Source organism: Pongo abelii, chromosome 4, assembly GCF_028885655.2.
Source record: "Pongo abelii isolate AG06213 chromosome 4, NHGRI_mPonAbe1-v2.0_pri, whole genome shotgun sequence".
In the NCBI taxonomy this organism is placed as follows: domain Eukaryota; kingdom Metazoa; phylum Chordata; class Mammalia; order Primates; family Hominidae; genus Pongo; species Pongo abelii.
Window position 1 is genome coordinate 16,524,052 of NC_071989.2, and position 24,986 is coordinate 16,549,037.

Here is a 24,986-nt window from a genome sequence, read left to right on the forward strand (position 1 = left end):
TTTTAATTTTGAGATGGAGTTTTGCTCTTGTTGCCCAGGCTGGAGTGCAGTGGCACAATCTTGGCTCACTGCAACCTCCACTTCCCAGGTTCAAGAGATTCTCCTGCCTCAGCCTCCTAAGTAGCTGGGATTACAGGTACACGCCACCATGCCTGGCTAATTTGGTATTTTTAGTAGAAATGGGGTTTCACCATGTTGGCCAGGCTGGTCTCAAACTCCTGACCTCAGGTGATCCACCTGCCTTGGCCTCCCAAAGTGCTAGGATTACAGGAGTGAGCCACCATGCCCGGGTGCTTGTTTACTTTTTTAAATTCATATCTTTCTCTAGGAAAGTTTCAATGAAAGTGACTTTTGGGTTGGTATGCGTTTTGTGAGGCAGAGAATCATTCGCAGTGAGATGGCAAACATTTAGTGGCATGATTCTAGCCTTTGGAACATGAATGTACTTATTTATGACCACCAGAAGATACACTGCAGGTAACAAAGAAAATCATGCTTTTTTTGTTTACCAAATCACCAAGTCAATGAATAGTATTCTTGAACTTATTAATAGTATCCTCAAATGAAGCATTTCAATCACACAAGGCTTTCTGTCTGTCTGTCTAACTCTGTACAGCCACAAAATTGAATCAATTTCTGTGAAATCAAACTGACCACACTTCAGTGCCAGGGCCTGAGGAATTCTCTCTCCCCAGGAAATAGACAGCATCCACTACACTACCTCCAATACCATGCTCTACCTAACAAGGAGTTGAGATTGCACAGTTTTCCATGCCTACAATTTCATCAAACAACTCTGAATATTTCAAATAGCTTAGTTCAGTGTTACCCCCACCCCCCAATTGCAGAGAATTGTTATTACAAGTGATTTAGAAAATCGTTTCTGCTACTATATGAACTTCTAAAAAAAGAAATGCTGTGCCATTGGTTTCACTCTGTCTACTTTGACAGAGTAAAAACATGCCATAGTGACTTTAGAAAAATTAATCTTAGGCTACTGGGATTAAAAAAAAAAAAAAGTAAAAGCTGCTATTTGCCTACCAAGCATGATGGCACTACATTTTGGAATATTTGGAAAGAATGCAAAGATATATCATACAATGATGAACAGCTGCATAAAAATATCTAAACCTACAAATGAATGTTTAAGAAATGGGATTTGGGGAAAATGCGTGAACAGCATCTTTATAATAGAAGTTGCTTTCTCTGAAACAGTCCCTCCATCCCATGTATGGTCAGAGAATGGGAGGTGCTAAGACTTATTTCAAGTACAGGGAATAAAAACTCAAAGAGAAGCGTGAACGCTGCCCAGATGGGACATTTCAAAAGGACAGAGATAATGGGAGGGAATTTAACACTAATATAAATCATGCTGGAGATTTTAATTTTAGAGCTATTACTTAAGTGACAAGTTGGAAAGACACTGAGAAGGACAAACACACCAATACCGCAGTAGTAACTGCAGCAGGAATTTTACCAATTAGTAAGAAGAGCAAGAGAATAGATGAGTTTTGCAGTAGCTCTATCTGAGAAGAACAATCTAACTCCACACACAGAGGAGGGGGTCTAGCTAAGCACCAGGATTGCTCTGGAAATTTTTCAAATTGATTTTCTTCGATACAGAGATAAATAAAATATGACTGAATTGGCTGTGCTATAATAGGGTTCATTTGGGATGCTGTGAATTATTCATTCTTATCTATCCATTTGGCATGTTTTCACTAACCTTTTACAGCCATCTGATAAAATGGTGCAAACTTTTCTTAAATTGATTCATTTGGGTAGACATGTGTAAGGACCAGCTTCCTTCTTTGCACTCCTGAACTAACTTTCATTTACACCTCTAGAGACAAACGGCATACATGTAGGTAATGATTTGCAAAGCAACATTTGGTCTTGAGCCTACAGGAAGGCCTCATAGGAAGGCAACAGGCCCAACAGAAGTTGGTGACTGTTTACTTAAACTCACCTGTCAGCTGGTTGTGGTGGCACACACCTGTAATCCCAGCTACCCAGGAGGCCAAGGTGGGAGGATGGCTTGAGCCCAGGAGATTGAGACAAGCCTGGGCAACATAGCAAGACCCAATCTCAAAAAAAGGCAAAAACAATTCAACTGTCTTCCAAAATAACCTATGACATAAAATTTACTCACTCATCCTATAGTAACTTAGTGTTCAATTTTTTCTTGATGCTGCTCAGACACTGCTGAAAAGACAGGCAAGTTCCTGCTCATGTGGTACTTGGAAGATGCAGATGTTAAACCACAAATGGCAAAAAGGGAGTACGCATGCTACTTTACATCGTGACAAGTTTTATGAGAAAGCACAGGCTGCTCTAAAAGAGGGAAAAAAGAGGAACCATAGTTCCTCAACCATAGTTGAGAGAGGCTTCTTTGATCAAAAGGCATTTTATCATGACAGCTAAAAGATGGGTAAGAATTCACCTAAAGAAGAACAGGGGACAGGTGTGCCTGGCAGACAGAAGAGTGCCAAGCACCTGTGGCAATCCTGAGGAACACGCAGAACCATAGACGGGATGCGCAGGGGGAAAGGATGAGCTATATGAAAGGAGCTCAAAGCAGTAAGCATGGCCGAGTCAGGCAGAGCCTGTGAGTCCTTCCAAAGGGATTTGAAGTTTTCTTCCAAGCTAATCGGGGAACCAATCACGAATGGGTTTTAAGGTGAGAAGTGATGTCTCCTTCACTGCTGAATGCAGACTGGATGTGAGCAACGGGGAAGTCAAGAATCCATTTAGAAGGTCATTCAACTGGTTCCAATAAGAGGCGGGGAGAGGGGGGGGAATGACTTGAACCAGATGGTGGCTTGCAAAGGCAAGTGAACAGGGGTGCTATGCACTGAGACAAGGAGATTGGAGAACAAGAAGGTTTTGAGAAAAAGACCAAGAATTCTGTTATAGACATATTCAGTTTGAAATTCTCATTAAATAAGCAAGAGACAATGTCAACTAGGGAGTGGGATTCATGAGCATGAAATAATTGCCACATTTGATAGAGGAGGGATCAGGATTTAAGAAATCCAAACTACACTAAGCCATCAGCGAGATAAAGGGAACCTAAGAGAGAGGAATCAGGAAAGCAAGTGGACAAAGAAGGACGTCACATACCATGTTCAGAGGCATCTTAGGATCTCTCTCCCAGGTCATGATTGGCTTTGGCAAAAGCAGTTCTGAGAAAGCACTGGAGTAATACATTAGCTTGGAGTAGACTGAGGAAGGACAGGGCAGTGAAGAGGCGGAAGGAGTGAAGTGTGTATAACACTTTTAAGGAGAGTGGCTGGGAAAGGAGACTATAGCAGTGGCTGGGTCAAGGGAAGTTTTGTCTGTTAGGTTCTTGCTTTTTCTGCTCTATTTCTTAGAGTGAGGGGGTAAGAGGCTACATAACTCTATGTAATGAGTCTTGGAAATAATCCAATAGCGAGAGATACTTAAGAGTCAAGGAAGAGTGACAGGGCGCAGTGGCTAATGCCTATAATCCCAGCACTTTGGGAGGCCGAGGTGAGTGGATCACTTGAGGTCAGGAGTTTGAGACCAGCCTGGCCAACATGGTGAAAACCCATCTCCACTAAAAATACAAAAATTAGCCAGGTGTGGTGGCTCACGCCTGTAACTGCACCTGCTCGGGAGGCTGAGGCAAGAGAGCACTTGAACCCAGGAGGCAGAGGTTACAGTGAGCCAAGATTGTACCACTGCACTCCAGCCTGGGCAACAGAGTGAGACTCCATCTCAATTAAAAAAAAAAAAGTCAAGGAAGAGAAGAAACAACTGAGGAACAAAAGCTCTGAGCTTCCAACAGGGCTGAGCTCTGGAGCAGGAATAGAAGGATGTACCCTGAAGAGGCTGGCATTTCCTCTCTGGTACCTCATCTGGTACCTCCAGATGCCTCTCTGGGAGAGACATCACCCAGGGACCACAGCCCCGACATGCTCCACAAGGGATCTTTCAGGAAGAAAAAACATTATTTTAATTTTTCGAAATCTCCAGAGCCATGATAATTGGAAGCCTTATAGGTTTTAAAATGTTAAAAAAAAAAATGCCTATTCATGAACACTATATGTTTTGGGATGCTGAGGTCCTATCAGCTAACAAAACAATCATGTTTACTGATTTGCTGACAATACCATTTAAGAGCCCTCAAATTATTCCTCTAAGGCAAAAAACCCCCCAAGGCTCTGTGTTTTATTATTTCTATTTATAGTAGTAAAAACCCAATCCACAGATTCAAATAAACAATGCAGAATGCAATGAAGTCAAATGAATGTGCTTAAAATGCATTACTAAATAACCCTTAACAAATGAATTCCCGTAGGCTTTATGTCTGTACATATGCCGCTAAGTGCTTAACTCAAGGACACTCCCATCCCAGCAGATGGTCCAAGGACATGAGCAGAGGCCTGTATCTGTGCAGCAGGCCAAGAACAGCCCGGAGCCAGAGGGGTCTCCTAAACAGTTTCTGAGAATGGGGCTGTATCTGGTTTCTGGAGGTTAATCTTGGAAATGTAAAGCTTCAGAGAAGCATTTGCTCCTTCTTTAACAAATATGTACTGGATATCTACCATGTGCTAGCCATGGCTCTAAGTGCTGAGAACACTGCATAATAAAACAATCCTTGCCCAGAATGAGCTTCCACTCAAGATGACTGAAAGAGTGAATCAACAGAAAAGGGCAGTCAGTGCATGCCTGGAAAGTGTTAACTTCTCACCCCCTTTATGGCTACCTCCCCTGTACAAGTCTCACTTAGATTGCTACCATAGCCCCCTCTACCTAGTCATTCAACTTTCACTTGGACCGTCTAGGGTCTCTTCTCCACAGGGCAGCCAGACAGTCGCTCTTCAATTGTTAAGTCACGTCTTGCTAAAGCTCTGCTTCACACGCTCAGATGGCTTTCCAACTTATATTTACAATGGACATTCTGAACAAAATGTAAACTTACCTTCACACCTTACAAGGCTCCACCACTCTCTGACTTCATAACCTGTCACTTTCCCTGGGGTAGACTGCAAAACTGGCCACATGAGAGGCAGCTCCTCCCATCAAGAGCTGGAATCTATTTCCCCATCCCTTGAATCTAGGGTTGGCTGTGAGACTGGCTTTGACCAATATAATGTGACAGAGGTCACCTGCCATGTCAACAAGCATGAAATAACCTCTCAGAGGATGAGAGGCCAGTGTGGACCAGAGATAAGCCACCCCACTTGAGATCTCAAAGACCAGTCAGCACTCAGTGTCCTGGCAGCTTCTAGAGATATGCATGAGCCCAGTCAAGACCAAAAGAAGAACTGCCCAGCTGAGCCCAGTCAACTTGCTAACAGGCTAGTGAGCTAAATAAATGGTGGTTGTTCTAAATCTTAACTTTGGGATGGTTTGTTATGTGGAAAAACTAACTGATATATCCCTCTTTATCCATTTTGTTCCCCCCACACTGACTTCCTTACTGTTAAATAAATACAACAAGTATATTTTGCACTTTGTGCTTGCTATTCCTGATACTTAATAGCATCCCTCACACAGACAGCCAACATGTATCACTCCCTTCAGATTTCTGCCCAACTATGATCCATCAGTGAGGCTCTCCCTTAATACAGTCATTATATAGAAGTACAAACACCACTCCAGCCAAGCATTCCTTTGCTTTTTTTGCCTGAGGTTTGTCACCATGTGACATACTATATTTACTATTTATTTATTCATTTGTAATATGCCTTGCCCATTAGACTGTAAGTCTCATGAGAGCCAGGACTTTCTCTCGTTTTATTCATCCCTGTGTCTCCAGCAACTAACACAGTAGTTGGCACATGATAGGAACACAGTATATATTGGTTACATGAACAAGTAAATAAATGAATGAAACAAATCAGAAAATATAAAATAGCAATAACTACTACAGAGAGATTTAAAATAAGGTGAATGGGTAGTAGGAAGAAGAAGCCTACTCTAGATTCGTTAGTGACAGAAGGCATCACTGAAGAGGTGACATTTGAGTGGATACCTGAATAAATTCAAGTTCTTCTAATTACAGACGGGCCAAGGTACAAATAAGTGTCACATTAGCAGTGTTGCTGTTCTCAACGACAGCTAATTGTGCTGCAATGGCCCAGTGAACAGTTTCCATTCATAGATCCAAAAAGCAAAGCTAATGTGTTTATGCTCAGTAAAATAAGCTTACCTCTCCTGAAGCAGGCAGACTTTGTCTTCACCACTCCATCAATCCTACTATCAATATTATTGTAGCAATAGTATCACAGCTGTCCATAATAACAATGCTAACACTTTTGAGCAACCGCACTCTGCCAGGTACTAGTCTATGCACAATATAGACTGCAGCTCATTGGTGCTATTATGATGCTGTTTTGAGTACTCACTGGTACTCTTTTTAATTCTCCTAGAAACTAGAAGACAGAGAATTTAGGTACTCTGTCCAAAGGCACATGGCTAAAAAGCAGTAGGGTTGGATTTATACATAGGCAATTTGTCTCTGACACCCCTACGCTTTCTCACCCACTGTACATGACTTCACATCAATCACCCACACCAATCACCCAATGCCTTATTCAGAACTTTGACAGAAGGAAACTTCTGGGCCTTGGTCCCTAAGCATCATGCTTTCCCTGGGAAAGCATGCACCGGGTCTGAGTCTGGACAGAAAAAGGAGTTCCTCCAAGGAGAGAACTGAGACGCTTCTCCACAGTCTTCAATATGAGAGCCAGGCTTGCCATGCTACCTACTGTCCAAGTTCCAGGATCCTCCTTTGGTCAGCAATCTGGAATACCAGTGCTCATCACATGTGTGGTCTTTGTGTTTACTAGCTTAAAGCCAAGCAGAAATAAGTAATATTTATATTTTTAGGACAAGAAGAATCCAACAAATGTTAACAGTTCACAATATGGCTTTCTTGTCTCCATGTCCAATGACCACCTTGCCCTTCTATCTCAAAATAATGCCCATAACAATTTTGCTCCACACCATCTGTATTCCTTGTGCAATCCTGTGGTTTTCCCTTCCTTGTCTCTAGCCTCCTGTCCCAACACCACACGTGCTGCAGTGGCCCTCAGCCTCGCCACCCACTCCTTCCTTGTTACAGATTAAACCCCCATGGTAGTAAAGTGAGGAGTTGGATGAGATGAAGGTTTGCTGGCCTCATTTCAGAGTGGAAAGCACATCATCAAAGGAGAGGGCCACAGAGATGTTTAAAAACCATCAGACCCTACACTTTGCCCATGTCCCTTAAAAGATACCTTCCCAGGAGCCACACTTTGCTAAGCCAGAAAGGCTGGATTATATTATGTTAGTTTCGCATGTATTGCCCAGACAAGTCTTTCTTTCAGTGTTGATGCTGTGAGGCTGTAAATGCAGTGGGATTTCCTCATGAGCTGGCCCTTATCCCTCCCACTGAAAAACTACTTACTCTTCGAAGTCAGCTCCTCCAGCGCAAGCCCATTCCCTCTTCCGAACCCTTTGCTTCTTGTCTGTTCGATTTATTTCCCGCTTTCAGTATGTTATGGGCTGAACTGTGACCTCTCAGATACTTATATGTTGAAATCCTAAGCCCCAGTACTTTACAATGTGGCTGCATTTGGAGATAGGGTGTTTGCAAAATTGATTAAGGTGAAATGAGGTCATTCGGGTGGGTCCTAATCTCAAATGACTGGCCTCCTTATAAGAAAAGGAGATTAGGATATGGGTACAGAGAGAAGACCTCGTGAAAACCCAGGAGGACAGCCATCTGCAAGCCAAGGAGAGACACCCTGAACAGACCTTCACAGCCCTCAGAAGGAAACAATCTTGCTGACACCTTGATCTCTGATTTCTAGCCTCTACAAGTGTGAAACAATAAATTTCTCTTGTTTAAGCTGCTCAGTTTACTTTGTTACAGTAGCCCACACAAACTAATACACCACACTTGGTTTTGAGATAGTCCTGTGTGGCCTTGTCACTGAACTCTTAAGAGTTTTATTTTATAGCTTGATTTGGTTGCATGGTGGTGTTGCAGTGAATTGTATTATTATTTAAACTGTGTGGGCTCATTTCTATGACAAGCTATAAGGCCAGAAGCCACATATTCATATACTGCCTCATAGACACCTGCTGCAGCATCTCCGATCATCAACACAATGTCAGTGTTCAGCAGAATTTGCAGAATGAAAGACGTATTTGCAAGAGACTATTTTTAACATGTGCTGCCTTGCTGTATTAAATATGTCACAGCCTTCTTTAATTAATAGGTATAGCGACCCACCTTTTTTTTTTTTTTTTTTTCCTGAGACGGAGTCTTGCTGTCACCCAGGCTGGAGTGCAGTGGTGTGATCTCAGCTCACTGCAGGCTTCGCCCCCCGGGGTTCACACCATTCTCCTGCCTCAGCCTCCCAAGTAGCTAGGACTACAGGCGCCCGCCCCTCGCCCAGCTAATTTTTTGTATTTTTAGTAGAGACGGGGTTTCACCGTGTTAGCCAAGATGAGACCCACCTTTCACAAGTCAATATGTGGCACGAAAAATGCACAGATATGTATGGATCAATGGGATAGAACGTTTAAATCAGGACTGTGTGGGGAAAGTCCAGCACACTACCTTCCTCCAAAAAAAAAAACAACAATTGCAACATATCAGGTTTTATATGTTTACAAAGTTATCAAGCTGAAATCTTTAAAACAGGCTAGCTTGAACTCAGGAGACAACGAGAGTGACGTTGCAGGCCTGGGAAGTTCATTTTAAGAGCTCCTGAGCATGGAATGACCAGGATGGGAAGCAACATGGCCTGGGAACAATGGAGAGAATTTACGAGAAGTTGTAAGGAAAAAAAATGGAAGAAGAAAATGAGGAACTGCTACCTAAAACCTGAGAGTTCTGAACACCAAGAAGTATCTATGTAAAGTGACTCACAGGAGGGACTATTAGAAAGAAGGATGAGGCAGGACTGGATGACCTGGATTGTTGGATAAACTTTTGGAATTGATTTCTGTTACGGAAAAGGAAGAAAAGTTCACACACAGCTCCAGACAACGGTTCAAGGATATCACTTGTTAGAATGTAGTGGGGACAGGATTTCAGGGAGTTTAGTTCATCCTGAACTCAAAAGTAAGACACAGGAATCCAGGCAAAATTGGCCTTTCTTCATTACCCCAGGAGAAGACAGAACCATTAGTCAGGTTGCAGACAGCCACCAATGAAGTTTCTACATGGGTCTGGGAAAGGGATTGCTTAATAGACTTGCAGAGAATACAATAGTATGTTTTCTAGAAATGGAGTCAAAACTGGAGGCATGTTCTATTTCCCACAGAGAAGGGTAAAAGATGCTATCTCAAGGAACTTTACTTCCATTCATGTCAGTGATACCTACAGAGAGAATTCTTAGACATGCAGTCACCAATTCAGGACAATTAAAATCTCAAGATAAAATCTGAGTTTGTATCATTAGTTTATATCTTGAACACAACACACTTAGGGGCAAGATTACTAATTAACAATAGAATATGTAAATCCATACTTCTAATAACCTCTTAGTCGTTTCTAAGTTTTTGGCTGACATTCTGTCGATCTGATTAGACTGTCATTATTTTCTCTAGAAACATGGCTGCACTAGTGTCAGGAATGTTGGCTTGGCCAAGTTCTTATTGTTTGATTAGGTTGGCATTATTATATTTGCCTTCAATCTGAGGTTTCTTCGCAAGAATATTTTTCGGACTCTTGGCAGTTGTGTGACAGCAAAGTGGTGTTTAAGCCATACATTGTAATTTGCAATTCCAACTCAATAGCTCCCCGATAACTGTGATATGTCACGCTAGGCTGAAATGTAACACATAAGGGTGACACTGCTGATAGCTTATTGATGGCCATCTGATGTCTGAACTGAATACTGGGCCCCAAAGCCAATCTGTACATTAAAGATTGGTAAAGCTGCTGTGGTATGAATTGAGGATAATATATGTCACTATCCAGAACTGGGATATCTCACAGTTCATGTTCAACACATCCTATTATCATCATTATCCTGGAGCTCTCTGTGCTATAAAGAGTCTCCAAAATGGCCCCCTGCAATGTGGGTTTTAAAGCATAGAATTAGCTTCCCAGTAATGTTTGGGGCTGCCATGAGGAATCCAGTCTCAAGCCTAGTCCCCAGGAATGGACTTTGAGCTTTTAAAGGCAGCCAAGACCTTAGGACTAGCTCCTTCATGGTCACCTCTCAGCTGGTGCACCCTGGCGCTCTCTCTCTCTCTCTCTCTGTGTGTGTGTATATATATATATATATATATATATATATATATGTGTGTGTGTGTGTGTGTGTGTTCATATTGACCACTGCTTTATTACAATATCAAAGGGGCCCATGTCAAGAAGCCAAGAATAAGTGGCCCAATTATGAGGAAATCCAACTACATTTGTTCTATGAAGGAAAGAAAAGCTACATAAGAAAGGCAGAGGAAATGTAATACAAATCCCTTATGGGTTAACTTGACACACACCAGTAGGTGTGCAAAGTAAGCTGCACTTTTACTTTTATCCATAAGGAAGGCACAGCAAAGAAGTGTTTTGCCTGAAATCTGTAGATACTAAGTCAATGTAATGAGAATTTCCTCATTCTGATTTGTGAACATAACTTCTTGCTTGCAAGCTTTAAGAGACTAATTCGAATAAGTGTTCACTGTAAGGGATTCAGATGAATCCCTTAACTGTTAGAGTTGTTAGTGCTGGTTTCTTAAATAACATCACTCTGGCCAACAGTTACTGCCCACAATTAAGTATTGTAACCTAGTACAGTCAAGCAGTCATTGTTAATGAAGGGATAAAGAATCCATCATTGCAACATAAACTACAAATGGTTTTAAGCTGGGGTAGTGAGTGAAAGGGGCAGGGATCATCTGACATAGAAAGAAAGGAAAGAGAATTGAGAATTAAGATAAATCATTTTCTGATTAGCATGGTGCTCCCCAATTCCATGAGGCAACATGCCAAGAATGTATCATACAAATGCCACTAATTAAAAACAAAATAATTTACTAGAAAATGTTGGCAGATAAACTAGTTTTTAATTTTTAACACATGAATTATTTTGTACTTCATTCCAAGTTATAATACTTTGCATCTGGAATTAAGCTTAAGTTCTTAACTGCAAAGCCCCTATTTAATACTTCTCATTGTTATAACAGCTACTTCTTTATGCCCTGCATAGACATTTTATAAAGAAGAACTGACTGCTTATAATGATAGGGAAAAATTATGAGTATACGGTGGTTCTAAATTCGCTAGGGCAAAAAAGCTAAAAGATACTATATTCTTTCTCCAGTCTTTGGTCCTGTGTACAGCATTTCAAATATTTCAAAGTTTGTCATGCAATGGGACACACAGGGTTAAGATTCTTATGAATACTGACATGAAATCAGTTCACCCTATGAACTACTCACCATAATAAAATTCACTGTGTGTTCCAACCTTAAGGAATGGTATTTTCAAAAGCTCTGCTTTTGTTAGCATCTACCTTTACTGGTGTTAACATTTTAGAAGAAGTCAAATTAACAACTTGATTCAGGCATTAAAAATTGGGGGAATATTCTTAAGGGGTCATAAATTTTTAATAACAACATAAATCTACCTGCTTACATCACCTTAGCTCAGTCGGCAAAAAGGCATCTCCCCAGTGGCTCGTCCAAATAATGAGTTATGGTGATAATTAAAGTAGCATATCTAGAGTAATATAAAATATTCAAGTTTCACAGGGTTAGGTGGACAACAGGACTTAATGGATATGTGCAGTCACAGAGGTTGAATACTCAATTAGCATGTGTTAAGGAGGCCAGGCTTACTAGACATTATAGTCATTGCTGAGTTTCAGGCACAGAACAGGGACTGCCAATGCTCATCAAACATCCTGCCTTTTCCTGCAGTCAGGTTGGTGCAACGTGACTAAGTGGTCAGTCAGATGTAAGTGACCAGATGTTGGTCACACAAGGGCAGGCCATAAAAAAACATCTTATGTGATCCTCTCCCTCGTGGTGACCTTGGAGGCCCCAAGTTCCAGGGGGGATATCTACAAGACGGAGGAAGACCTTGACTCATATAGAGCTTGAATGTGAGCGAACGGAACTTTTTATTGGATTAAGCCAATGAGACTTTGAGATTTGCCCCCAAATCAACACCTAACAAGGCATTATCTGAACAGATCTGGTGAACTGCCTGGGTCAACACAGTAGAAGTTTATTTGTAGCTTCAAATAACTTCTGGATAAGGAATCAAGGACCACAATTACAATCTGTCGTTGTTCCCTAGCAGGGAGGGACCGTCCTGACTGTAGTGAGGCATCTGCTTTTCAGATTTCTACTCCAAACCAGCTCCTAAGGCACACGCCTAGTGTGTTGTAGGAGAGAAGTGGGGAGAAGAGATGTGCCAAATACTCTTGATTTGGCCTCCAGACCTCACGTCTGTCTTTCTCCACTTTGTTCTCAATCACAGGAGCTGCCCGCCCCTCTGGATTCTGGTTGAACGGGGTCAATGGAGAAGATTTTAGACTATCACACGGAGGAAGTGGAGTGAAGTCAGGGTAGCTGCTCCACTTGCTTTTTCCCTTTCTGGCCATGAACTTGGCAGTGGCTACATTCTCCTACATGCCACTCATCCCCTCTTTCACAGCTACAGCCTCCAGGAACTCTGTGCCTCCCAGGTGCTAGTGCAGTCCCTGGGTGCCTGCCATCTCTTGCTGCTGCTTCTAACCCTACTCATACCACCCACAAAACCTGCTGAGGGCTCCATCTGCTTCCTATCAGGGCTGATGCAGGCTACCTGTATTTTTATTGAAATTTCACAACACAAGGTAGCACTATTTATCAGGTGAAGCACCACCAAACAAGAAAAGGCAGATGTCCTCCCTACTCTGACTCAAGGCTCAGTGCAGCTTGGCTATTTGAAGGCTCCCAGACACACACTGGCACTTGTGAGCAACTGAATAACACCCATATCTCTGGAGGTAAAAGGACCCAGCAGGGATCACGTTTGTCTGCAAGCAGTTCAAATACAGGCACAAAAATGTGGCTGGGTACTTCTGCACAGCTTTGCAAATTGCTGAGGAGCTATCAAAGCACACCCAAAGCATACCCAAAGCCACTGAGATAACCCCTAGGGATACCCAGAAATAGATGGGAAAGGATTTAAAGTTGATCAGGGTCCCACTAAAAGAAGGAGGGGCAAGAACCAGGGAAATAGAATTTAACCTTCTTCATTACCACTTACGTGATTCTAAGCTGGTGTGACCTGAGAAATAATCCTTTTTAGAAGAAGCTGCTATGGGAAAAATCATTGAACACAGAAGGTGTCTTAACAAAAGAAATAACCACTTTGGAGTGGATTTTAGTTCACTGTTTATATGCCAAACTTGACTGTTTGTGTGTGTGTATGCATGTGTGTGTGAAAACACCATTTCAAATGTGTCATTCAAAGTCCATAATAAAATGTATTCAATACTCAAAAATTTAGAAGAAAAATGTGAGCAAGCTTGGCCATCTGTTCATGCCAGTAATTCATAAACCATCAATTGTAGATGGATATTTAAGCCTTAGACATTTACTTATTCTGCCCTGTTGTACTTACTTCCATGTTCAAAACTGTGTTTTATTTTGCACATATGGCCACACCCTTTTCAACATTTATATTTTTATGCAAAGAAGTCCCACTAACCCTTGATTAGTGAGGGTTGGTCAGAAGACAAGCTTACTGCTTGAGTGGCTCTAATTTTAACAGCATCGTTCAGCCCTTCTACGTGGCAATCAGAACTTACACATCGTTCACCGTAGTTCATGCCATTGGCATGAAACTGACATAAGCTGGCACTCTGCTGTATATCTTGGCACCATATTGCTTTCATCTCTGGAGTCGGGTGTCTTACAAATTTAACAGTGTAAGTTGGGACTGTCCAAAGATATTTACAGGTATGTAAGATTGTAGAATGGCTGGAAATGTTTTCTGTCATCTTCTCATGATTAGCAGTGTTTGTTTGGTTATATTGGCATTGCTTAGGAAAGCTTTTTCCAGAATAAAACGTGTCTTTCGTTTCTTTCTATCAAGCAGCATATTAAAATAAACCATTTTTAAAATCATCATTACAATGGGAACAAATTCTTTATTGTTAAGTCAATTGTTTTATATTGAATTAGCTAGCCAAATTTAATTTAACTTAAAGATGTTCACATAATATTTATTTTAGACTTATTTTATATTCCCATTATGCCTTAAGTAAATTATATTTCAAACAACTTGTTGGCTCAGCAATATTTTATTTCTACATTGAATTTTAGCAACTCTAAAAAGGCTTTGTAAAAATTAACTGTAGAATGGAATAAGATATTTGCAATACCCTTCTTGAGTTTGTTTTCAGGTATTTCAATAAGACATAGTGATTTCCAATTGAGATTTATTCCAATAAGTTACAAAATTCTTTTGTTTGAAACCATTTTATGACACTTGGACCAACTTACTTTTATCTTAAGTGGCACTAGAGATGTGTTACCAGAGCGAGGAAAGCCTATCAATGAGATCAGGGTCAAAAAACATAAATAAAAAATTTTTTTTTTTTTTTTTTTTTTTTTTTATTTTTTTCTACATGCCAAATCTTTTTTTTTTTTTATTATTATTATTATTATTATTATACTTTAGGTTTTATGGTACATGTGCGCAATGTGCAGGTAAGTTACATATGTATACATGTGCCATGCTGGTGCGCTGCACCCACCAACTCGTCATCTAACATTAGGTATATCTTCCAATGCTATCCCTCCCCCCTCCCCCCACCCCCACAACAGTCCCCAGAGTGTGATGTTCCCCTTCCTGTGTCCGTGTGTTCTCATTGTTCAATTCCCACCTATGAGTGAGAATATGCGGTGTTTGGTTTTTTGTTCTTGTGATAGTTTACTGAGAATGATGATTTCCAATTTCATCCATGTCCCTACAAAGGACGTGAACTCATCATTTTTTATGGCTGCATAGTATTCCATGGTGTATATGTGCCACATTTTCTTAATCCAGTCTATCATTGTTGGACATTTGGGTTGGTTCCAAGTCTTTGCTATTGTGAATAATGCCGCAATAAACATACGTGTGCATGTGTCTTTATAGCAGCATGATTTATAGTCCTTTGGGTATATACCCAGTAATGGGATGGCTGGGTCGAATGGAATTTCTAGTTCTAGATCCCTGAGGAATCGCCACACTGACTTCCACAAGGGCTGAACTAGTTTACAGTCCCACCAACAGTGTAAAAGTGTTCCTGTTTCTCCACATCCTCTCCAGCACCTGTTGTTTCCTGACTTTTTGATGATTGCCATTCTAACTGGTGTGAGATGGTATCTCATTGTGGTTTTGATTTGCATTTCTCTGATGGCCAGTGATGGTGAGCATTTTTTCATGTGTATTTTGGCTGCATAAATGTCTTCTTTTGAGAAGTGTCTGTTCATGTCCTTCGCCCACTTTTTGATGGGGTTGTTTGTTTTTTTCTTGTAAATTTGTTGGAGTTCATTGTAGATTCTGGATATTAGCCCTTTGTCAGATGAGTAGGTTGCGAAAATTTTCTCCCATTTTGTAGGTTGCCTGTTCACTCTGATGGTAGTTTCTTTTGCTGTGCAGAAGCTCTTGAGTTTAATTAGATCCCATTTGTCAATTTTGGCTTTTGTTGCCATTGCTTTTGGTGTTTTAGACATGAAGTCCTTGCCCATGCCTATGTCCTGAATGGTAATGCCTAGGTTTTCTTCTAGGGTTTTTATGGTTTTAGGTCTAACATTTAAGTCTTTAATCCATCTTGAATTAATTTTTGTATAAGGTGTAAGGAAGGGATCCAGTTTCAGCTTTCTACATATGGCTAGCCAGTTTTCCCAGCACCATTTATTAAATAGGGAATCCTTTCCCCATTTCTTGTTTTTGTCAGGTTTGTCAAAGATCAGATACTTGTAGATATGTGGCATTATTTCTGATGGCTCTGTTCTGTTCCATTGATCTATATCTCTGTTTTGGTACCAGTACCATGCTGTTTTGGTTACTGTAGCCTTGTAGTATAGTTTGAAGTCAGGTAGTGTGATGCCTCCAGCTTTGTTCTTTTGGCTTACGATTGACTTGGCGATGCGGGCTTTTTTTTGGTTCCATATGAACTTTAAAGTAGTTTTTTCCAATTCTGTGAAGAAAGTCATTGGTAGCTTGATGGGGATGGCATTGAATCTGTAAATTACCTTGGGAAGGATGGCCATTTTCACGATATTGATTCTTCCTACCCATGAGCATGGAATGTTCTTCCATTTGTTTGTATCCTCTTTTATTTCCTTGAGCAGTGGTTTGTAGTTCTCCTTGAAGAGGTCTTTCACATCCCTTGTAAGTTGGATTCCTAGGTATTTTATTCTCTTTGAAGCAATTGTGAATGGGAGTTCACTCATGATTTGGCTCTCTGTTTGTCTGTTATTGATGTATAAGAATGCTTGTGATTTTTGCACATTGATTTTGTATCCTGTCTCTCAGATCACAGTGCAATCAAGCTAGAACTCAGGATTAAGAATCTCACTCAAAACCGCTCAACTACGTGGAAACTGAACAACCTGCTCCTGAACGACTACTGGGTACATAACGAAATGAAGGCAGAAATAAAGATGTTCTTTGAAACCAACGAGAACCAAGACACAACATACCAGAATCTCTGGGATGCGTTCAAAGCAGTGTGTAGAGGGAAATTTATAGCACTAAATGCCCACAAGAGAAAGCAGGAAAGATCCAAAATTGACACCCTAATATCACAATTAAAAGAACTAGAAAAGCAAGAGCAAACACATTCAAAAGCTAGCAGAAGGCAAGAAATAACTAAGATCAGAGCAGAACTGAAGGAAATAGAGACACAAAAAACCCTTCAAAAAATAAATGAATCCAGGAGCTGGTTTTTTGAAAGGATCAACAAAATTGATAGACCGCTAGCAAGATTAATAAAGAAAAAAAGAGAGAAGAATCAAATAGATGCAATAAAAAATGATAAAGGGGATATCACCACCGATCCCACAGAAATACAAACTACCATCAGAGAATATTACAAACACCTCTATGCAAATAAACTAGAAAATCTAGAAGAAATGGATAAATTCCTCAACACATACACCCTCCCAAGACTAAACCAGGAAGAAGTTGAATCTCTGAATAGACCAATAACAGGAGCTGAAATTGTGGCAATAATCAATAGCTTACCAACCAAAAAAAGTCCAGGTCCAGATGGATTCACAGCCGAATTCTACCAGAGGTACAAGGAGGAGCTGGTACCATTCCTTCTGAAACTATTCCAATCAATAGAAAAAGAGGGAATCCTCCCTAACTCATTTTATGAGGCCAGCATCATCCTGATACCAAAGCCTGGCAGAGACACAACAAAAAAAGAGAATTTTAGACCAATATCCTTGATGAACATTGATGCAAAAATCCTCAATAAAATACTGGCAAACAGAATCCAGCAACACATCAAAAAGCTTATCCACCATGATCAAGTGGGCTTCATCCCTGGGATGCAAGGCTGGTTCAACATACGCAAATCAATAAATGTAATCCAGCATATAAACAGAACCAAAGACAAAAACCACATGATTATCTCAATAGATGCAGAAAAGGCCTTTGACAAAATTCAACAACCCTTCATGCTAAAAACTCTCAATAAATTAGGAATTGATGGGACGTATCTCAAAATAATAAGAGCTATTTATGACAAACCCACAGCCAATATCATACTGAATGGGCAAAAACTGGAAGCATTCCCTTTGAAAACTGGCACAAGACAGGGATGCCCTCTCTCACCACTTCTATTCAACATAGTGTTGGAAGTTCTGGCCAGGGCAATTAGGCAGGAGAAGGAAATCAAGGGTATTCAATTAGGAAAAGAGGAAGTCAAATTGTCCCTGTTTGCAGATGACATGATAGTATATCTAGAAAACCCCATTGTCTCAGCCCAAAATCTCCTTAAGCTGATAAGCAACTTCAGCAAAGTCTCAGGATACAAAATCAATAAAAAATTTTAAAATGAGGAAGGAGTCAAATTTATGCTATGAAATCTGAAATTGATAAAGTTACCATCTCTTCCATTTTTAACATTTCAAGATAACATTTTCAAGAAAATCAATACAGGCAAATTATTTTAACAATTACAGACAAATGAGAGATAATTATTTATTGCCCACTAATCTTCTGTCTAACTTCATTGGGTAAATACAGGTAAAATCTCATTTTAACAAATTTAATAATTATATCCCGATTCATTTTGGAAATTTGGTCCACTTCTCAGCTAACAATTCATAGTAACTCTTGTGCTGATTAAAAGACCATAAATTCCAGGTACATACACACACACACACACACACACACACACACACACAAAAGATGTGTTCATCTTCTTTGTTAACCTTTACTCTGTCTTACTAGCCAATAAAGGTTATGAGCACTTCAATAAGATTCAGATCCTGAACTTGAACACGTTTGCTATGCTAAATAATTAGGAAATTGTGATTTTAAATGTGCTGGTGATATGTGGGCATTATGAATATAGTTTTGTTGTTTTGTACACTTCTGTAAAGATTCTGGCTGGGCAGTTACAGAATATAATGACTGCAGGGTGCTACTAAATAGGATAAACTGTTCTTGGAAAAGAAAACTTCTTGGTTCTGGTAAAAATTCTCTTGGTGATAGCATACATGAAAGGAGCAGACATAAAAGGACAAACAAAAATAGCAATTTTATCAGTGTAAACAACCCAGAAGTGTCATTGAATGGAGTCAGGAATGCTCAAGGTACACTTCTAATTTGTATTGTCATTTTAGGGGTAGAAGACAAATGCCATCACAGGTTAATCTTAGCACTACTGCCAGGGATCAAACCATGAACTGCTGGTCTAACCCCAAATATGTTTATGTCATTTTTACTAGACATCACATTTTCCATTCTCACTGAAATTAGTTCGCCTTCTAACTCTTTTTCTATCTGACACAAATTATTTTAATGCATACGCCTGAGGGCTCCTGTTAATTTACCAGGCAAATATGATCTGATATCTTCTTCATTTTAAGTTGATAAGATAATGTTGAATATTTACACGTGCCTTTAAATATACATGTGAAAGCCAGCAGTACCTTGAATATTTAAATCAGCAGAGGATAGCCTGAATAATAGATAGAAGGGAAAGGTAAATTAACACAAATCAACATGTAATATTAAGGAAAGTGCTATAACAGTTCAAAGTAATTCCTTAAACAAGTTCAAGATTCTGATTCTGATGGCAATGACTCCTAATTAATGTTTAAGGAAGAAAGCAAATAACCATCATGAAGAAATAACGTGCAGCAATGCAGTTTGGTTCAGTAAGCAGTCACATAATCCCCTTTGAATTACCTTCTATGGAGAAATGGGAGTAGAAAACAATTACCTAATAAACTAGTTTGTTATCTGTAATTTTCTAGACAACAAGAAATCAATTATGGAAATATATTCAATCCATTTTGAACTAGAATAAATATACAAATGTGTAATTATACTAAAAGAAGGGTGAAAAACATGTGGACCTTGGTACTAGAAAGGAAAGAAAAAATGCAATCTAAAACAAAATGTCATGTTATCAGCAAAGCAATGAGAAGAACTGGTCGGGGGTGGGAGTGGTGAAGAAAAAGGCAGCGGATTTAGGAGACCTGGGTATGAGACCTGTCTTTCAGTGACCAACTCTGGAATCATAAATGAGTCGCTCAACCCCTCTGGGATTCGGTTTCCTCCGATACAATGATGAAGTTGAACTTGGTGGTCTCCCAGATCCACTTCAGCTCAAACATTCTGGGAACATTGCCATTTCACGATGGACAGCTTAAATGGAAAGATCACTACTTCGTGCTTAGGAACTGGACCATATGTCCTTTTGTTTTTCTAAATACCTACTCAGTTCTAACTTTTGCTGGTGTCTGGTGTCAGATATTAAGTAGTGGTGATGTGGCATCATTTAAAGGGAGACACAATAATTAAGTAGCAGGTGCTCTGTGGTAAAGTAAAGTTCACCAACGTAGAAAGAACGAAAAGGAAAGCAGTGAAGAAGCCATTGACTGCAATCCATGAGTATCGTTCAGAGGCTGGCTACGAGGGATTCATTTCATCCCTGATCCAGAGCCCCGTGGCAAGGGCTCAGAGCATCTACCAACTGTGACTGTGGAGACTGCCCAGATGGTGCAGGGGGATGCAGGATGTGTACAAGCCTATAAACAGGTTTACTGCCACGTTCAGAGCCAAGTACCAAATTAGATATTCTCCAGGTGTTTAAATGGCCTAAGAGCAACAATAAGAGGAAATAAGTATACAGCTGAGAAGGAGAAGTGACACGGTGTGATGAGTGGCCAGCTGGCTATGTTCCTTTTCGTCTGATCTCATCAACCTTCAGGCCAGCCAGGTGGGTCCCAACAGTCCAACTTAGTACCTGTGCCAGGGTTCCACTCTTTTTGGTTTAGAAGTTTTCACTTCACTTTTGTCTTTAGCTTCTTCCTCCTTAACATGGACCTCATGACCCTTCTACAGTGCCTGACATGGCACAGTCAATGATGGACAGTTTGTACATGGAACTCCGGTTGTTGAAGGAATGTTTTTTAAAAAGCAAACTACTAGGATAATGCAAAAACATTTGACTGACAAGCAAACAAAGGGTTGTATTTGGATATGGATGATTTACATACAAAGTGCTGGGGGAACAAAATAGGGTGAAGTGTTGGCCTGGACACCAAGAATAAGAGAGCTAATGTTTTATTAAAGAAAATGCAAGGACATTTTGGAAAACTTCTTGGAAATCTAAGCAAATATGAAGGAAGCTATGCTTTATAAGAAACAGGAACAGAAAATAACATGGAGAGAAAACTCTTCAAATGAAAAGTTAGTAGGAACAGAGGAAAACACAATTGGCTGCAATAGAAATAAAGATAAATAATTGCAAGAAAATAATAAAACATGATAGGCAAATCAAAATTCACACTGCAGTAAGCAACCGACATAAACATGAACAATAGGAATGGATGCAAAAATAAAGACGTAATGAAGGAAATCTTCATGTACTTAATCAGAGTAAAATTAATTTTAAAAAAGTTTATTTGACATATCTTAGAAAAAATAATCAAAAGGATGAAGAGATATCCTAAAATGATTTTTTTAAGTTGCCTACTGTGGAAGATTGAAAAAAAAGTGGCCCCAATTATTCACTCTTCCTTGATGTATGCCCTTTGCAACATATAAAATTTGCAGTTCCTCCCACTAAGAAGTAGAGTCTATTTCCCCATCCTTGGAATTTCGTCTTCATCTCTGATTTGTTTTTCCCAACAGAATGTGTCAGGAGTAGCTGTGCACAAGTTCTAAACCCTTCTTGGAACCCCATCATTTGAACAAGCTAAGCTTACTTGCTTAAGGAGAGAGAGCCCAGTTGCCCTAGTCTAGGCCATCAGAGATCAGCCAGCCTGCCAATGCCCAAAATGCAAGAGATCTCAGCTAAGATCAGCAGAAATATCTCTTCACCCCACATCTGACCACAGAGGCATGAGAGAATCCAACAAGACCAAAAGACTACATAGATACATAAAAACTGACAAATAATAACAAAGAATTATTGTTGTAAGCCACTGAGTTTTGGATCTTTTCTTACACAGCACTAGCTAACTAACTTACATAAATAGAAACAAAAAATGTTACATGCACATGCTCATGCATAAACACACATACACATGCACACACACACACACATTTGCAAAAATATGAAAAAAGTTGAAATATTTAAAACAGAGTGTCCAAACTTTTGGCTTCCCTGAGTGACAATGGAAGAAGAATTGTCTTGGACCACACATTAAATACACTAACACTAATGACAGCTGATGAGCTTAAAAAAAAAATCTCATAAGGTTTTTAAGAAAGTTTATATATTTGTTTTGGGCTGTATTCAAAGCTGTGCTGGGCTGCTTGTGGTCCATGGGCCACGGGTTGTACAAGGTTGGTTTAAAATGTCCTTAAGGGAAATAATCAAAACTCTAATACGTGCACAGAAAATTGGCCAAAGGACCTGTTCAGTAAATTTTCAGAAGAAATACAAATGACTCATAAACATCATAAACTAGTCAACTCTATTGATAAAAAGAAACAATCGTTAAAGCAATGGAATGTCATTGTTCCTATATTAAATCAAAACAAATTTAAAAACTCATGAGGCTCAATGTTGAGACTGGCATGGAAAGGCAGTCACCCATAATACTGGTGGGAATGTAAAATGGCAGAGGCGCTCTCATAAGCCATCTCCCATTATATATCGCTGTGGTTTACTGTGTTCCTCAAAAAGCATGTGCTGGAAATGTAATACAATCGTGTGGGATGTGGGACCTAATGGGGAAGGTTTAGGTCATGAGGGTTCCACCCTCATGAGTGGATTATTGCCAATTACAAAGGGCTTGAGGCTGCAAGTCTGATCTCTTATTGCCTTCTCTTTGCATGCTGCCATGTGATGACACAGCAAGAAAGGCCCTGCCAGATCAGCTCCTCAGTCTTGAAATTCCCAGCCTCCAGAACCATGAGCCAATAACTTTCCGCTCTTTATAAATTACCCAGTCTGTAGTATTCTGTTATAGAGGCACAAAATGTTAATGCTTGCATTATATAGCTATACATGCAGTATTTTGAAATAAAACAACAGAAGAAATTATCACCAAAAAAATTCTCATGTTCTTTCACCTATTAGCCATACTTCTCAAATGCTATCTTAATGAAATAGTTATAAATGAGGACAGAATTTGATAATATAAGAATTTCAACAATAAGAAAGTGACTAAATAAGTTCTGGAATATCCTTATATTTAAAAGTTATGCAGCCATTACAAAATCCATATGTAAAGAATATTTACCAACATGAGAAAGCATAATACAAAGAGAAAACTTGATAAAAAAATTTAGGTATATAAAACATGAGTACAATTCAATAAAATTATATGTGTGCACGTATAGTTAAATCTAGAAGGAAACACAAAATCATGCCAACTAGTCTCTATACCTGCAGGATTATGAGTGATTTCTCTCTCTCTCTCTCTCTCTCTCACACGCACACACACACACACACACACAAACACGCACACAACATAGTTTTGAGTGAACTTAGAGGTCAGTTCCTGGCCAGCTCATTTTAGAATATTTTTCATCAATGACTGCATAATGGCAGAACATATAAACTTAACAGCTTTGGGCCAGTTACTAAACCAGGAGGCTGTATGAATTCAGACTGACATTGTTAAGTGCTGAGGTGAACAGAAATAAACAGGATGAGATTCAAAAGGGGCCCCTGCTGGGTCATTTACAGAGGATAAACCAATTACACAAGACAATGTAGAGAATGAGTTGCAGATGTGTCTGACACAGATCTAGGAGTTAGTGGGCCAAAATTGGACATGAATTGGAAAGCTGGTGCATAAAATTAAGTACATTATTGAAACCAAAATTGAAGAATTAAAGAATTAAAAAAATCAAAAAACCAAAATTGAATAATTAAACATGAGATTAATTCCCTCCACCCTATTGGCCATCTACAGTCTCTTCTGAATATTGCCTACAGTTTTGGGGTCTACAATTTAAAAAGAAAGGCTCAAAGAAAAACATTACAAATAATAGTATCTTTTAAGAAATGAGATCATGTAGCTCAAGAAGAAAACACTGTTGCAAAAATTTTCAAGTGTTGATATAGATAAAAAGCAATCATTGCATAGATGGCAATGCCAGATGGTCTCCAGGCCTACTGAGAAAATACCAAAAAGTATGAGTAAATCACACTACGTAATACATACATAGCTTTATTTGGAACACTTATTTGGAACAGCCACACTTTTGTTTGGAACACTCTCCTTAATGCAAAGATGTGGAAAAATACGTCAAAGACCACAGGAAAGAAAGGAAAGAGGGAAGGGAGGAAGTGAAAGAGATTTTAAAAAAAAAAAGAAGGAAGGGAGGGAAAGAGAAAGAAATAAAAAAAGGAGAAGGAAGCACAGAGGGCAACAAAGAGTAAAATCATGTGGGAAGATCTTCAACAGGAATAAAGGCATTCTGAAAAGAGGGAAGGCAGACCAAGGCTTGATTCCTAGCCATTCCTGTCTATTACTATGCCTCAGTTTCTCATCTACAAATTAAGGAAGATAATAAATTAAACATGCTCTTAAAAATTCAGGAAGAAAATGATAGTAGTTAGAGAAGGAGATTCTATATATGCATAAATGGTGTCCCAGAAAAAGAAAACAGAACAAATAGGACTAAATAAATAAACAAAGTATAATTCAAGAAAATGTTTGAGTAATAAAATATTCAAGGGTACATTGGGTACCAGAAAAAAAAAACTGATATGTAACAACAAACATGAAGTAAGTGGACTTCAGGGATAAAGAAAGATCTTTCTGGCATCCAGACAGGATAGAAAGATAAATCTATCTTGAAGGGAAACACATAAGCAACTGTGGGCTTCTCTGCAGCAACATTCAGTATCAGGACAAGACAGAAGGCATCCCAGGTCCACAGGCAAAGAAAGTCAGGAGACAAATGAGAAACAATAGCAAAATGACGAGCAGTGATTACAGAATGCATTCAAACAAAAAATGAAAAGTAATGCAACTGTGAGAACTATGGTTATAGAACAGAAAGGGGCTATGCTATGACAAATGTAGAAATGAGGTAACTAACAAAACTTGGGGGTACACAGGAAGAGAAGTGGAGAATGAAGTGCATTAATTGACTCATCTTTTATAGCCAATGTAAAACATAAAATTTAAATCTGGTAAAGGAAAAGCAATTTAAGTTTATTAAAAATATAAAAGTAAATAGCAGGATAGCTAAAAATATATATACTACAATCGAATAAAATCAGAAAGAAAGGATGGAAGGTGGAAATATGCTCAAAAATGCTTATTTCTTCATGGGTCTAAAGGGATATAAGTAGCATCTAAAGAAACATAAT

The 24,986-nt window shown here is 39.4% G+C and overlaps 1 protein-coding gene across 1 annotated transcript in view; it reads right to left on the minus strand.

The window, feature by feature from the left end:
• Positions 1-24,986, minus strand: part of MARCHF11 (membrane associated ring-CH-type finger 11) — a 116,407-nt gene that overhangs the window by 49,321 nt on the left and 42,100 nt on the right. The gene's annotated exons all lie outside the window — the stretch shown is intronic.